At 33.1% G+C, this 14,281-nt stretch overlaps 1 long non-coding RNA gene across 1 annotated transcript; it reads right to left on the reverse strand.

The window, feature by feature from the left end:
* Window positions 1-783: 783 nt before the first annotated feature.
* On the reverse strand, window positions 784-14,067 carry LOC134807709 (uncharacterized). The gene is made up of 5 exons (XR_010148812.1): window positions 13,436-14,067; window positions 7,966-9,093; window positions 6,281-6,391; window positions 1,465-1,567; window positions 784-1,193 (listed from the first exon to the last, which is right to left on the reverse strand). It is a non-coding gene; the product is annotated as an uncharacterized LOC134807709 (long non-coding RNA).
* Between the last annotated feature and the right edge of the window lie 214 nt (window positions 14,068-14,281).

Here is a 14,281-nt window from a genome sequence, read left to right on the forward strand (position 1 = left end):
AGCCAGCATTTACTCACCCTTCAATCCTCATGACAATACTATAACATGAGTAATAATCAATTTTCTGATGCCAGACACCTAGTTAGTGTCCTGCAGAATAATAATTTGGAGCAGTGCCAGTTTGTAATGGAGTTCATAATGTAAGACAATAAACTAAGCTTTTCATAAAGCTTAATGACATCAATTTAAATGAAAAATTTTAAATATGTAGAGCATATCACCTTTTCATTTTTGTTGTTGCTTAAATGTTATAGTAGATACTAATGGTAGCAAATGTAAGTGATTTTTTATTTTTTCTTTTCTTCTTCTTTTTTTTTTTTCAAGACAGAGTCATGCGCTGTCTCCCAGGCTGGAGTGCAATGGCACGATCTCTGCTTACTGCAACCTCTGCCTCCCGGGTTCAAGAGATTTTCCTGCCTTAGCTACTGGAGTAGCTAGGACTACAGGTGCACACCACCATGCCCGGCTAATTTTGGTATTTTTAGAAGAGGCGGGGTTTCACCATGTTAACCAGGCTGGTCTCGAACTCCTGACCTCAAGCAGTCAGCCCACTTCAGCCTTCTAAAATGCTGGGATTACAGGCGTGAGCCACCGTGCTGGGCAGTGATATTTTATTTTCATATTTCAATGTAATATTTGGACAACATATTAAAGAAAATTTTGAAGATATAAAAGTAATTTAGAGGAAGCATATTTCCATACCAATTATCCTTTATCCAAAGTATTGAATGTAAAAATATAAGTACATATAGCTGACCACTACAAAGAAAATAAGAGCCAAAATGTAAATCAAAGGTTTATTTCAAGACAAAATATAATACTTTTTGCTCCACTGATGTCTATTTTTTCAATCCCTCATAGATCACTGGAGAGTGGTACACATCTGTGTCAGCACATGCTCCCCCTTTTCATCTTCTTGTTGGTTCTCAAAGATGCCGTTGTTCTCCACAGAATGTCATGTTATGTTTGCTAGGTAATCACAGCAGTTCCCACCCTCGCATCTTTTCAGCTTCATCTACCAATAAGCTTTCTTTTCAAGAGTCCAACCAATGATGTAGCCTGGTACCAGTTGGCTAATATTGGTCATAAACTTGCTTCTCATTTACCTGAGAGGTGGCTAAATTTAGGCGATGAGTCCATCCGGTGTCCTTAAATGTTGGGATCCACACTAACCAAGCAACAGGGGAGGAAAGCTATTCAAAGAATATTTAAAACACTTATTCTAGATCCAGGAAATCATCAGTGAGCAAAGCAAAACAACAACAACAAAAAATGTTTCTGCCTCTAGAGAATTTGCACTCTATTGGGAGAATTTAGATGATTACTTTTAAACACAACAACATTTAGAGTATATTGTATGTTAGAAAGTATAAAAACTCAAGATAGTGAAGATCAGGGGTTCAAGATAAGTATAATTTAAGCAGGGATGTTTGAAATAAGTCCAGTCGAACAGCAGATACTTACATAAAAACATGAAGACAATGATCAAGGTAGCAATGCATGTATCCAGGGAAAGGCAATCCCAGGCAGAGAGCACAGTTGGTGCAAAATGTGTTCACTGTAAGAACTACAGGTTTTAATTGAGAGAAATGGGGAACCATTAGAATTTTTGATTACAGAAATTATAAGATCGAATTTTAGCTTTGAAAAATTACTCTGGGTTTAGTTTGTGTTGAAAATGAATATAAATGAGCAGAGGTGGAAACATGGAGACAAGTTTTGAGTCTCTTGCAGGAATCCATACAAAAATTGATGGTGGCTTGAAACAGAGTGAAACAATGAAGATAATGAGAAGTGGTTAGCTTATGTATATATTTAAATGCAAACTCAATGAGAACTTCTTATGGACCAAATGTCAGGTGAAGTAAAGAGAGAAAAGAGGCAAGGATAACTCCAAGGCATTTTGCCTGAGTAAATGTAAGGATGAACTTACCATTAGTTGGTATGGTAAAAAGAAAATATGTGTCCTGAACAAATTTTCTCTGGAAATTCAGGAATTAAATTTAGGACATGAAAATGTCAAGATGCCTGCTACAAGTGCTAGGTAGTGATGACACTTAGTTTGAATATATATAATTGACATTCAAGGGACATATTTAGAGTGTAGATATAAATTTGGAAGTAGTAAAGATATATATTTTATTTAAAGATTTGATAATGCATGAGATCTACAAGGAAGTCTGTGTAGAATGAAAACGTAGAGGAAAGAAGAAGAGAGACAATTTTCAGGGAATGAGTACCAGGGCAGTGGGAGGTGGGGAAGGAGAGGATGATTTGCCAAAAGAAAATGTAAAGAAATGTTTGGAAAATTTAGTTGGAGGTCAATTAGATGACTATGATATCCTAAAGGCCAAATGAAAATGTATTGAATTCCTATGATAGATCAAGTAACATGAATACTTCTAAAAGACAATTACGTTTAGCAAAGTGGAGACCATTTGTAATTTACAAAATACTTTTGCTAAAGTTATGGGCTGCATATATGTGTGTGTGAGCATATATGTGTGAGTATATGCTGATGGCAATCTTTTAGTAGAGTGAGGAACATTTTGAAATGTGTCAAGAGAAGGGAAAATTTCTAGAACAATGTCTGTAATGAAAAAGAAGAAATGGCATCTAGTGCATAAGAAGGGGGACTGAAATTAAATGGAACAAGGGATAATTCATGTAAATCTAAAGAAAAACAGGGTAAAACATATGGATAAAAATGGTTAATATATGAACACTGGGAGCATATAGAAGTTCTTTTTTAATTCCTTCAAGTTTCTCAGTGAGTGAAGTTACTAAATATTGTAGAAAAAAAGAGAAGAATTAAATAGTCTCATCTTGATAAATGGTTGAGTAAATGGAGTAGGAAAATACGTGTCCTGAGGCATTTTGCACCATGGAAATAGTGGTTATGAATTGTTAGTGAAGGCCATAGTGCAAATCTCTTTCTTTTAACTGTTCTTGGAAAAACACAATATTCTAGATGTGATTTGTAACATATAATAAAAGTAAATAAAAGAAATTCAAACAAAGGTATCAAATATTTTAAAATTTTGAATCAGTTAGTATTTTTCAGCATGTTTTACCGAGTTTATTATAATCATATCTGTAGCTCCGTTCAGATGGAATGTTTGAAGTGGCTTTAGTTTGATTTCTTATATTTATTTATGTTTTCCATAAGGAAACTTATTTTAAATGTAAGTAATTATAACATCTAGTATTGAATATTAGAATTAAAGATCAACTAAATTATTTGTCATGTTAAAGAAGTCAATTCATGGCATGTTAAACTAGACACCCATTCCATTGATGAGAATCCAGGTCCAGGTACATGACCTCAACCTAATTGCAAAGGAGGCTTGAGAATACAAATGTTTTTGCTGAGCACCTAGTTAGTTTGCTATTTTCAGCCTTTGCCCCTTACCACAATGTGTGCCTCCTTTCGCATTTTAATAAAAATAATTTTTATATTATTTTTTATTTTTTTAAATTGAACTCTGAAGTTAATCATCACATTATAGGAAACCCTATATTGCATTATAGGAAACCCATGTATTTCTAAAACATGAATCAATAATTCTAGATTGTGCACACTTAAAAATAAATACTGACCAAGATGGCCTTAACATTTCCCTCAGCTTAACTAGACTTTAGCCAAACTTGGCCCCTGATCTTCCTCTCACTCCAGCCCTTACAGAATCCATATATCCTAACCATAGACACCCTTTCTCTCCCTTTTCCTGAAACATTTAATTTAAAAAAATTATGACTGTACATTCTTTCTCTGACCCATTGAGTTCTAAATTTTTCAAAAAGCCTCTTTTGCCAGTTTTACAAGCCAAGACTATTTTCCCCCAGGTCCTGAGGACTATTTCTTTGAAATGAAATCATCAAGAAAGATAGCACCCTTATCCCCTAGTCTCTGAGCAACTTCAGTGGCTACCTTGCTTCTGTTGGGAAGGCAGGACAGAGCTTGCTTTTCTTCTGGGTAAGTGCAATTAGCATATACAGACGGCCTAATATCTTCCCAACTCTGCTTTTAAAAATTCTGCCCTTTGTTTTAGCTGAGTTAACTTCAGACTATGTCATCTTCTTTCTCACTGCCTTGAATAAAGTTTTCCTTATCTATTTAATTTTGTCTTGTGCTATTTTTTATTTGACATTACCTAGTGTCATTTGGTTTTGCGACATGACAGTTTCAAAAAGAACTATAGGATGGAAAATACAGATGAATAATGCTAATTAGAAATAAGCTGTGTTAGAATAGGCTTCTCTTTGTTTTCTGCAAAATGTCCTTAAGTAGTATATATTCATACACCTTTCAACTCTAAAACTAGATACAGTAGCTTAAAAAGGTTGAACTAATAAGAAATTTTCTTTTCCTCACTATGACTGTACTATGAAAATTGTGTTCATTTAAATACTTCTGATTTAATGCATAATTACTGGTATTTTCCATGGATGTAAATCAAATATCTTGTACTAAAAATCAATAATAGCAGTTTTTAAAATAATTTTCTATTGATGGGATTCTGCTTCCAGAAAAAGACTTAGCCCACAATTTGAAACTTCATAGTAACATGAAAACAGTACACAATTACTGTAATTTAGAATTTAACTCACATTCAAATTGAAATGGGAAAAAAATAAATCCTTATATGAAATTGTTCTCACTGTCTGTGTTTTGAAGCATCTTTTCAAAATATAAAATCAACATTGCTATTCTAGTCACAGCAAAGCATTTTCCAAAATGTCATATTGAACTCATTACTGGGAGAATGACAAGGCTTTCTAATGTGATTGTTCTTTCCTCATAATAAAGGCAAAAATTGCCAGTGCTTGTGAACTAAAATAAGATGTGATTGGAGTTAGATGAATTAGTTCTTATGAATATGCATTTCAAATGGTTATATTTAAAAATATATGAGTGAGTATGCTTTAGTCTCCATTTTAACCTGTATTTAGTAGACTACATTTTTATTTTGAATTCTTCATATTAACTTTCTTGAAATCCAAGCTACTGCAGAGTTTCATTTAAAGATATTTAGTAGACTACATTTTTACTTTGAATTGTTCATATTAACTTTCTTGAAATCCAAGCTACTGCAGAGTTAAATTTTAAAGAAAAGTTTGACACAAGGTTATAAATTAAATTTTTTTGGCCCTCTTTTTCCATCTTTGCTATTTACTTTTATCTTATTTGTAATTTTATCATATTTTATCATCATTTTTAATCATACTTTCAGCATACTCTCCATCATTCTGGATCATATTTCCTTGGTTCGTTTTTAGAATACAATGGTGATTTTCCCTTTGCTTTTAATGAAATGTTAGGTAGTAAACAAAATTGATGGCTACTTCTGGAAACACACGAAGCATGTAAAACAGAACTCCACATATTTTAAAGTAAATTATAAGGGGCAATTTTCAGTATGATATGCCATCATATTTCAGCTGTACCTGCAACTGTTATGCTAAATAACAATTTTTATCATAACACTCTATGCTATTAGCACGTATCAGAAGATTTAGGCAAATGATATAAAACATTTTTAAGTAGAAAGAACATTTGAAATAATACATGCATTTTAGTTTAGAAAGTTAAGTTTTCTTTCTGTCTCTTTTTTTTTTTTTTTTTTTTTTTTTTTTTTTTTTGAGACAGGGTCTTGCTCTGCTGCTCAGGCTGGAGTGCCGTGGTGGAATCTCGACTTACTGCAACCTCCACCTCCCGGGTTGTTCAAGCTATTCTCCTGCCTCAGCTTCTTGAGTAGCTGGGATTACAGGCGCCTGCCAGAACGTCTGACAAATTTTTGTATTTTTACTAGAGACGGGGTTTCACTGTATTGGCCAGGCTGGTCTCGAACTCCTGACCTCAAGTGATCTTCCTGTCTCAGCCTCCCAAGGTACTGGGATTACAGGCATGAGCCAGCACACCTGACTCCCTTAGATAGTTAAGTTTTCAAAGAAGCGTGTTTTTGCTCATAATTTTAGTTTATCTTCAATAGCTACTGAGTGAATAGTTACATTTCTTCCTCATCCCCACCTCTTTTTGAAATTACTTTTTTTTTTTACTTTTTTCTTCACCACTCCACTGAAAATTACTTTGCTCTGGTCACTCAAATCAAATTTTTCACTTTTCTTGGCCTCTTTAGCGGCATTCCAAGTATTTGACCAACCTCTAATTTTTTAAATGTTTTTTGCATTTAGTTCTTCACTGTATAGGTCACAATTATTTCTCATAATTTACCACTTTATTCTAAGTTGCATCCCTTGTCGAACTATAATCTCATACCATAAATGAATGCTGAAGTTCCTTAGCATGTGGCCTTCATGCATTTTTTTCTTTTACTCTTCACTTTCTGCCTAGTCTGTCTGCTTCCAAGTATGGTCAACATTGAATCAACTAGGGAAAATTAAAAATATGAAAATTATTGAGCTACCTCTCCAAATAATTACTAGTAAAATGACAAACAATATAGACTCTCTCCCTAGCTCTTGGAGTGCATATGTAGACAGAAGTCCTGCCAGAGCAATGTGATAATCGAGGCTCTAGCTTTCAGACTTGCAGAAATGACTGGGGAAGTAAATTATACCCAGAATTTTCCTTGACTAAAGATAAACGCAAGTAAGAACTTCAAAACTACCAAGTCTTGGTATAATACAAGTTGCTGCTAAGAATTGCCAGTTTTATTTAATGAAAGAATAAGTTGGATCTGTGCTTTGTACGTATATAGGCATATAACATATGTCTATAGACCAAATCTGAGTTTTGCACATATGTAGGCAATTTTTCTCTAGCATAACAACTATTCATATATACATAGATTAATATATTTAAATATATGTACATATAAATGCATATATTTTGAATATTTATTTAAAGTATATTTATCAATGCACATATATGAATATTTCTTATGCTACAGATAGACATATATATGGAAAGATAGATTTATGTATTATAACGGAAATATGGAAGGCCAGAAAACAGTGAATAACATCATTAATTGTTGAATGCTGGAATTCTGTGCTCAACAAAAAAATTCTTCAAAAGTGAAATTGAAAGAAATAATTTTCAAATACATTAAAACTAAATTTAACACCAATCAGTCATTATGATAAAAATAATTGAAGAAATGCTTCAAGATAAAATATGATTCTGAATGTAAAATACCAAATGAAGAAAGGTGAACATATAGATGTTTAAATATGTATATAAATCTAAATATTGACTATTTAAAACAAATTTTAGCTCTTGAAATTTAACATTGATTAAATATAAGATTCATGAAAACAATAATCCATTTTTAATGTTTCTACTTTTTGAACCTTTGAAACTGAACATAGTAATAACACATATTTTAATGTCTTTCTTTGCAAACTGCAACGTATGCCTCATTTCTCATTTAGTTTTGATTGAATGATTACGCTCATCGTTGTGAACCATTTTTTTTCCTGCCTCTTTGGATGCCTCATAATGTTTGATTGAATATCAGACATTGTCTATTACACATTTTCAGGTTCTGGATATTTCTATATTTCTATAAATAATTTTTGACCTTCTTCTAATGTATAATTAAGTTACCTGGAAGCCATTTTATTCTACTTGATATTGATCTTATGATTTGTTATGTGGGTGTAGAGCAATTCTGAGTATTTCCTCCTACTCCGGCAAGATTTTATAGTTCTCTCTCCAGTTCCACATGAATTATGAATTTTTATAAGGTAACTGCTGGGAATAGGCCCGTTCACGTTACACATTATCTGTGTAATGGAGCTACTGTCCCTTATAATATGTGTTTTTTTAACCTTAGTATTATAGACATTCTGATATGGATAATTCTATATTGTGGGGAGAGTGGCAGTCCTGTACATTGCAGGATATTTAGTAGTATCACTGTCCCCTACAGACTAGATACCAGGAACATTTCCCCAGTAGTGTAAGTCAACAACGTTTTCAGACATCGCAAAAGTTACCTGGTGGGGGTGGGAGAGAGTGGTGGTGAATATCCCCTGGCTGAGAATCCAGTACTCGAACTCTCCTCATCTCCCAGCCATGCATAGTTTTCTTACATGCATACATTGAAAACAATTCTGCTGAATTCTTGAAGGATCACCTCTGCAAATTTTTAGGGTTTTTTCCTCAGTGTAGCCCTCCCCTATCAGAATCAGAAAATTTTCTTTTGAACTCTAGTTGCCTTGCACTTCTCTAAATCTCAGCTCCATCTCTGCAACTTAAAAAGCCTATTGGACTCTCTGTTTCCTTTCCCTATCCCGCAGCCAAATAAACACAGAAAATTGTAAGATTCATCTCCCTCAACGAAATTTCTCAGGTAATACTGTCCTTTGTTGTCCAATGATTAAGTTCTCAAAAAAGGATTGTATCAGGCATTTGGCTTGGTTGTTCTTGTTGCTTACAGGTCGGAAGGCAAATCTCATTCCATTACTCCACAGTGATTAGCAAAGGATGTTTCTCAACAAGTGGAAGAAAATATACAACATTAAAGAGTTCAGGGATCTATACATGAGTTGGAAATTTAAATTCTCAGGAGGGTCTGCAAAATCATAAATGCATGCTATCGTCTCTGGAATAACTGTAGGAAGCCCAGCAATGGCCACCCAAAGATATCAGGTTCTATCTCTTTACCTATAAATGTTTCCTTACAAGGAAAAAGGATTTTTACATATGTGGTTAAGTATCTTGACATACAGTGATTATCTGGAGTTGCTGAAGTGGGCCCTGAATCCAATTAGAAGTGACTTTATAAGAGGAAGGCCGAGGGAGATTTTATGCACAAAACAAGAAGAGGTGATACGTTCACAGAGGCAGAGATTGCAGTGATGCAGCCACAAATAAATAAACGTCAACAGTCGCCAGAAGCTGGAAGAGGCAAGAAATAAATTCTCTAACGGGCCTTCAAGGATTAAGGTCCTGTTGGCACCTTGATTTTGAATCATGTGAAACTGTTCTGGCCTCCAGAGCTGTGAGAATAAATTTCTATTGTTTTTAAGCCATGACATTTGTGATAATTTGTTATGGCATCCACAGGAAACAAATAAACAATAAAAAAAGTGTGGGTAACTCACAAATAAACAATTGATTGGCTGAAGAGAGAAAAAGAAACGAGAAAAAAATGTAAAACAAATAGCAAGATCAAGGATTGAAACCCAAATACATAAGCAGCCTGTTTTGGGGGCAAAACATGCATTATCACAATTTTGCCCCATGTTTAGTACTGGGAAGCCCCAGAAGAAAGCTACCGTGGAATGTCAACTTTTATTTTGCACTTTTTTTTTACTTTTCAATGTTGTCACCTCTAATCTTAGTTATCTCAGTAACCCTCTAATAATTACTGATTTTACATTCTATATATGTGTATATGTATATTTACACACACACACACAGTTATGTATATTCACATGGGTGTATGTTGGTGCTGTTAATGCATTTTCAACATAAGCAGTCAGTTTTAAAACTATAAATATTATTAAAGAATATATATCTGAACTAAAAGTATTTAAATGAAAGTTGGATCATTATGCATTTTCTAAAGTTAATAATCTAAATAAATATATAGGATGATCATTAGTATACGAATATAATTTACCAAGATTAAGTCCTTCTCTTACTCAAGAGAGTAACTCACATTAACCCCATTACTTTTTAAAAGTTATTTTAAATAGGAATATATTGAGTTAATGGAGACAAATAAAATGATTCAACAAGTCAGATAATGAACCGTTAGGCATACACAAAAATCAGAGTGTGGCAAGTTTCAAGATCATTTGTAGACTTTAGCCTTTGTTAAACAGAAACTTATGAATTTGAGATATGTTCTAAGCCAAAGGTAGTATGAGTTGTCAATAAATGTAATTAACAAAGTAATTAATAATAATCAACTAGATTATAATAGACATCATATTGATATTAAGATACATAAAATATTTATACTTATATTATCCTAATATAAATGTCAGTCATATATTTATTAAAAGTCAACTTGTTAATTTTATGGCCTTTTAATACTCAGAAACAATCCATTGATAATGTTATTTAAATCTCAGTTTCACACTTTCAAGACCTATCTTTCAGAATATTATTGAAGACACAGTGAGACAAAGAGCTTGCCTGATTTTATTAGCTGTAATATGTGAAAATACAGAAATGATTGTCACCATATTTGAGAAGGACAGTTAAGTAGTAGGAAAATAGGGATTGAACTTTGAAAATTAATCTAATTAAAAAATAATAAACACTGAAACACTGAATCAACTAAATTATGTCCTCTACAAAATGTTGTACCATAGTGTTCCAGATAGATTTATCCACTTTTCCCCATATGTTTTCTGACATTTATTTGTAGTTTTAAAATAAACTTATTGTTTAATATTGGATTTTCATTTATTTATATTTATTTTCCCAAACAGTTCAAGTCTATGGACTATATGACTTTAAAATATTTCTGTTCTAAAAGCTGAAATATTCTTTAACATGAAATCATAACTGTCAGACAAGTAAATTTTCTTTATTAACTTGAAATAATTTCTGCAGAATGGTTCATCATTTCATTAGATAATTTAAATTTTTTTCATGCTATAAACATGGTATGTCATTTGTCTTTTTTCCCTTCTATTGCAGAACAAAAATTTACATTTTTATCTATTGTGTTTGTTTCCTCATTGAATGAGGGCAAAATATATTTATTTTTATATTTTCTAAAATTCTAAAATTGCATCCAGCATAAATACTAAAATATTATGTCATATAATAAAATATCCAGTTTTCACATTCCCATGTGAATGCTTTTTCTACTCTTGCTCTCAAGTAACATGGATGAATGAAAAGAAAATCATCAAGAATGTCAAATGATAATTTTGTCTCTTAAAGGCTTTCTCCAAATATAATCACACACTGAGCAACACTGTCCACAAAAAAATTTACATCATTTTTAGATTCAAACCAGGACAAGTGGCAACGGTATTACACAATTCTACTCATTTATATATAAAATAAGTTATACTTATGATTATTCACTATTCAAAATATTTTTTACTAATAAAGTCAATGAAAATTGGTGTTAAGAATTCCTCCTAATGATAAATGTGACCCATGAAGCACTTTCTTGATTCTAAAATGTTCAGATATGTAAGCATACATTTTCTTCATGTAAGGAAAACAATTACTTTTGTAGATGGTGAAACATGATACATATTGAGTGGTGTTTTCAATATTGCAGTAGAATAATAGAAAGAACAGATGTTAAAAAAGAAAAAGAAAAAAAGCCAGGGCTAATGATGTAAAAATTCCAAGAATCATTCACGAGATAAATACAGCTCAGTATGCCTATGTTGTAGCTTGGCAGTGAGTTCAGAGCTTCCATTTTTCATTTAAAAATGCATTATAATGAGGATTTCTTTCAGCTCTATGAAAAATTCAACATTTTTCTAAAAATGAAGAAAAAATATCCAGTTCTGTTCACTTGATATCTGGGTTTTTATGTTTTTTACTTCTCTCTTCTCTCTTATAGTATGTACAATTCAAATTGTGCTTTTAAAATCGATTATATTCTCAAGAAAATAATCTTTATTGCAATTTTTAGGTTTTAGTGAGTAATTATCCTAAGGCATCATTACTATCTTAAAAAATTCAAATTAATTACAGAATTATTCTTTTACTTTACTCTTTACAATTCTCTAAATATATTTAATGTGATTATGGGTGAGAGGCACTATCATAATGTCAATCTCTTTATATATCAGTGCTTTCACCTCTTTGGCATAACTTGTGAAATGCCATTTTAAAATGTGTACCATGTATTATTTATACTAGCTTGCATATATTTCAGACTGTACTTAACTGTGTTAAATGTTCAATACTAGATAAGGTAGCAAGCTACAAATGAGAAAGACTTTGTTAATTCAAAATTTGTAGGACTGTTAAAACTAGAAAAGAAAAATATATATATACATCTATGTTCAAAATTGTGATATTTCTGTTTTCATATTATTTAAATATTTATCTTTATTTTGAAATCTATAGGCATTCACTCAAAAAGAAGAATATATATATACCAAAAGTGATTATTTGAATTACTTAATATTTCAGTTTTCTCAGCCAGGAATTAAAACTACCTTTGCTTGAGACTTATGCCAAATAATTCATGATTAGTTATGACACTAATATTGAGAATGATAAGGAGCTGAATATTAAGATGACAGCCTAAGTACACTTATTTTTCAAATCTCTTGTGGGAAGACCACTATTATTTTTCCTTTTTTAGTAAAAATTTTGACATTTTTAAACATAACTAATTATTTATATTTGTTTAATGTATCAATACCAAGTATGAATTATCCACATATCTTAGGACTTTAGCCAGAAAAATGATTAACACAATATAGGTGGTACCAATTAGTCCTAAAAATTCAAAATTCTATGAGGTAGAAATTTAGGGGTATAGTAGTATCCCAATTTCACATATAAAAAAATGAGAGTTTGAAATTGTGACTTGGGCAAGGTCAGACCACTGTTTACTGATGTATTACTCAGGGTTCTCTAGAGAGACAGAACTAATAGGATACATATGTGTGTGTGTGTGTGTGTGTGTGTGTATATACACACACACATATAGTGTATATGTGTGTGTATATATGTGTGTGTGTGTATGTATACATAGAAGAGTTTATTAAGTATTAATGCACATGAACACAAGCTCCCACAATAGGCCACCTGTAAGCTAAGGAGCAAGAAAAGCCAGTCCAAGTCCCAAAACTTGGAGTCTGTTGTTCGAGGTCAGGAAGCATCAAGCATGGGAGAAAGATGTAGGCTGGGAGACTAGGCCAGTCTAGTCTTTTTACATTTTTTTTTTTCTTTCTCCTTTATATCCTAGCCTCCTTGGCAGCTGATTAGATGGTGCCCACCCAGATTAAGGGTGGGTCTGCCTTTCCCAGCCTATTGATTAAATGTTAATCTCCTTTGGCAACACCCTCACAGAAATACCCAGGGTCAATACTTTGAATGCTTCAATCCAATCAAGTTGACACTCAGTATTAACCATCATAAGTTCACCCATTATAAGTTGATCCATACACATCTCCTGAGATTATACATAATCTTCAAACAAATACAAGATTATGGTCCTAATTATACCTAACATAATACAACTATCCTTCATACAACCAGAAAAGGATACACAAAAAATTGTGACTCCAATCCCCAACTCAAATGCTATTGCATAAAGTTATCAGTACTTAAATGCAGATAGGAAGTCAAAAAATCTTATGTCCCATGATAAAGGAGAAAGGAAATAAAATGAAGATATTTTCTTAGTACAAGTGTATACATGCACAAACATGTTTTTAACAAAAGAAGAAGGAAATACTTATGACAATTACAGTCCTCATTTCTGCAGGTGACCACGTGGTAAAAACTGGTATTGATAACTACCTTCTTCTTTCTACTACACCTTCTGTGTTCTCTTTGCCTTCAGCAAGTACCTCAGCAGGTCATGTTTTTGTTTTGCTTTGTTTTTCCTGGTGCAGCGATCCAAACCTTCATTTCTGAAGGGTCTAGGTCATTTGTAGTCCTGCCTGGATTGGGTGGTTGTAGTTTCCCATTGATCTTAATCACAGGGCATGGTAATAATAAGAGGTGCCCTAATGGATCTCATGTATTCCATGCATATCGTTCCTTACTTCCATTGTGGAGCAGTAGATTGATTTCATCTCGATAGTCTGGGCCAATCACCCCAGCCAACATTGTAACTCCCTGCTTAGCCTGTTGACTTAAATGTAGGAGGATCCAAAAGTGTCCAGGTGTCAATCTTAACTTTCAGTTTAGTGGAATTGTAGTTGTGTCTCCTGGTGGCAGCATTCCTTTCTCTGGAACTAAGGCCTCTAGGCCAGCAGAATGGAATGCCGCGGGATCAGGAAGCAAAAATTTTGGTGGTGGATCATTAGGAGTGATGGTGAGTTGTGCCACTTCCACTTCCACCCCTTGATTCCTGGACCCATGAATCCTGGCTACAGGAGAAACAGTACCGTATATTGGATGCTGATTCAGAGCATACACGGCCTTCTGGAGAACTTTGCCTCAGCGCTGCAAAGCATTGTCACCTAGTTGGCATTGTAATTGTGACTTCAAAAAGCCTTCCACCATTCTATCAATCCAGCTGCTTCAGGGTGATGGAGAACATGGTAAGACCAGTGAATTCCCTGAGCATAAGCATCAGCCCACTGCCGCACTTCTTTAGCCAATGAAAAGTTGTCTTTTCATTCTATTGATTGTTTCTTT

This window comes from Pan troglodytes, chromosome 1, assembly GCF_028858775.2.
Source record: "Pan troglodytes isolate AG18354 chromosome 1, NHGRI_mPanTro3-v2.0_pri, whole genome shotgun sequence".
In the NCBI taxonomy this organism is placed as follows: Eukaryota; Metazoa; Chordata; class Mammalia; order Primates; family Hominidae; genus Pan; species Pan troglodytes.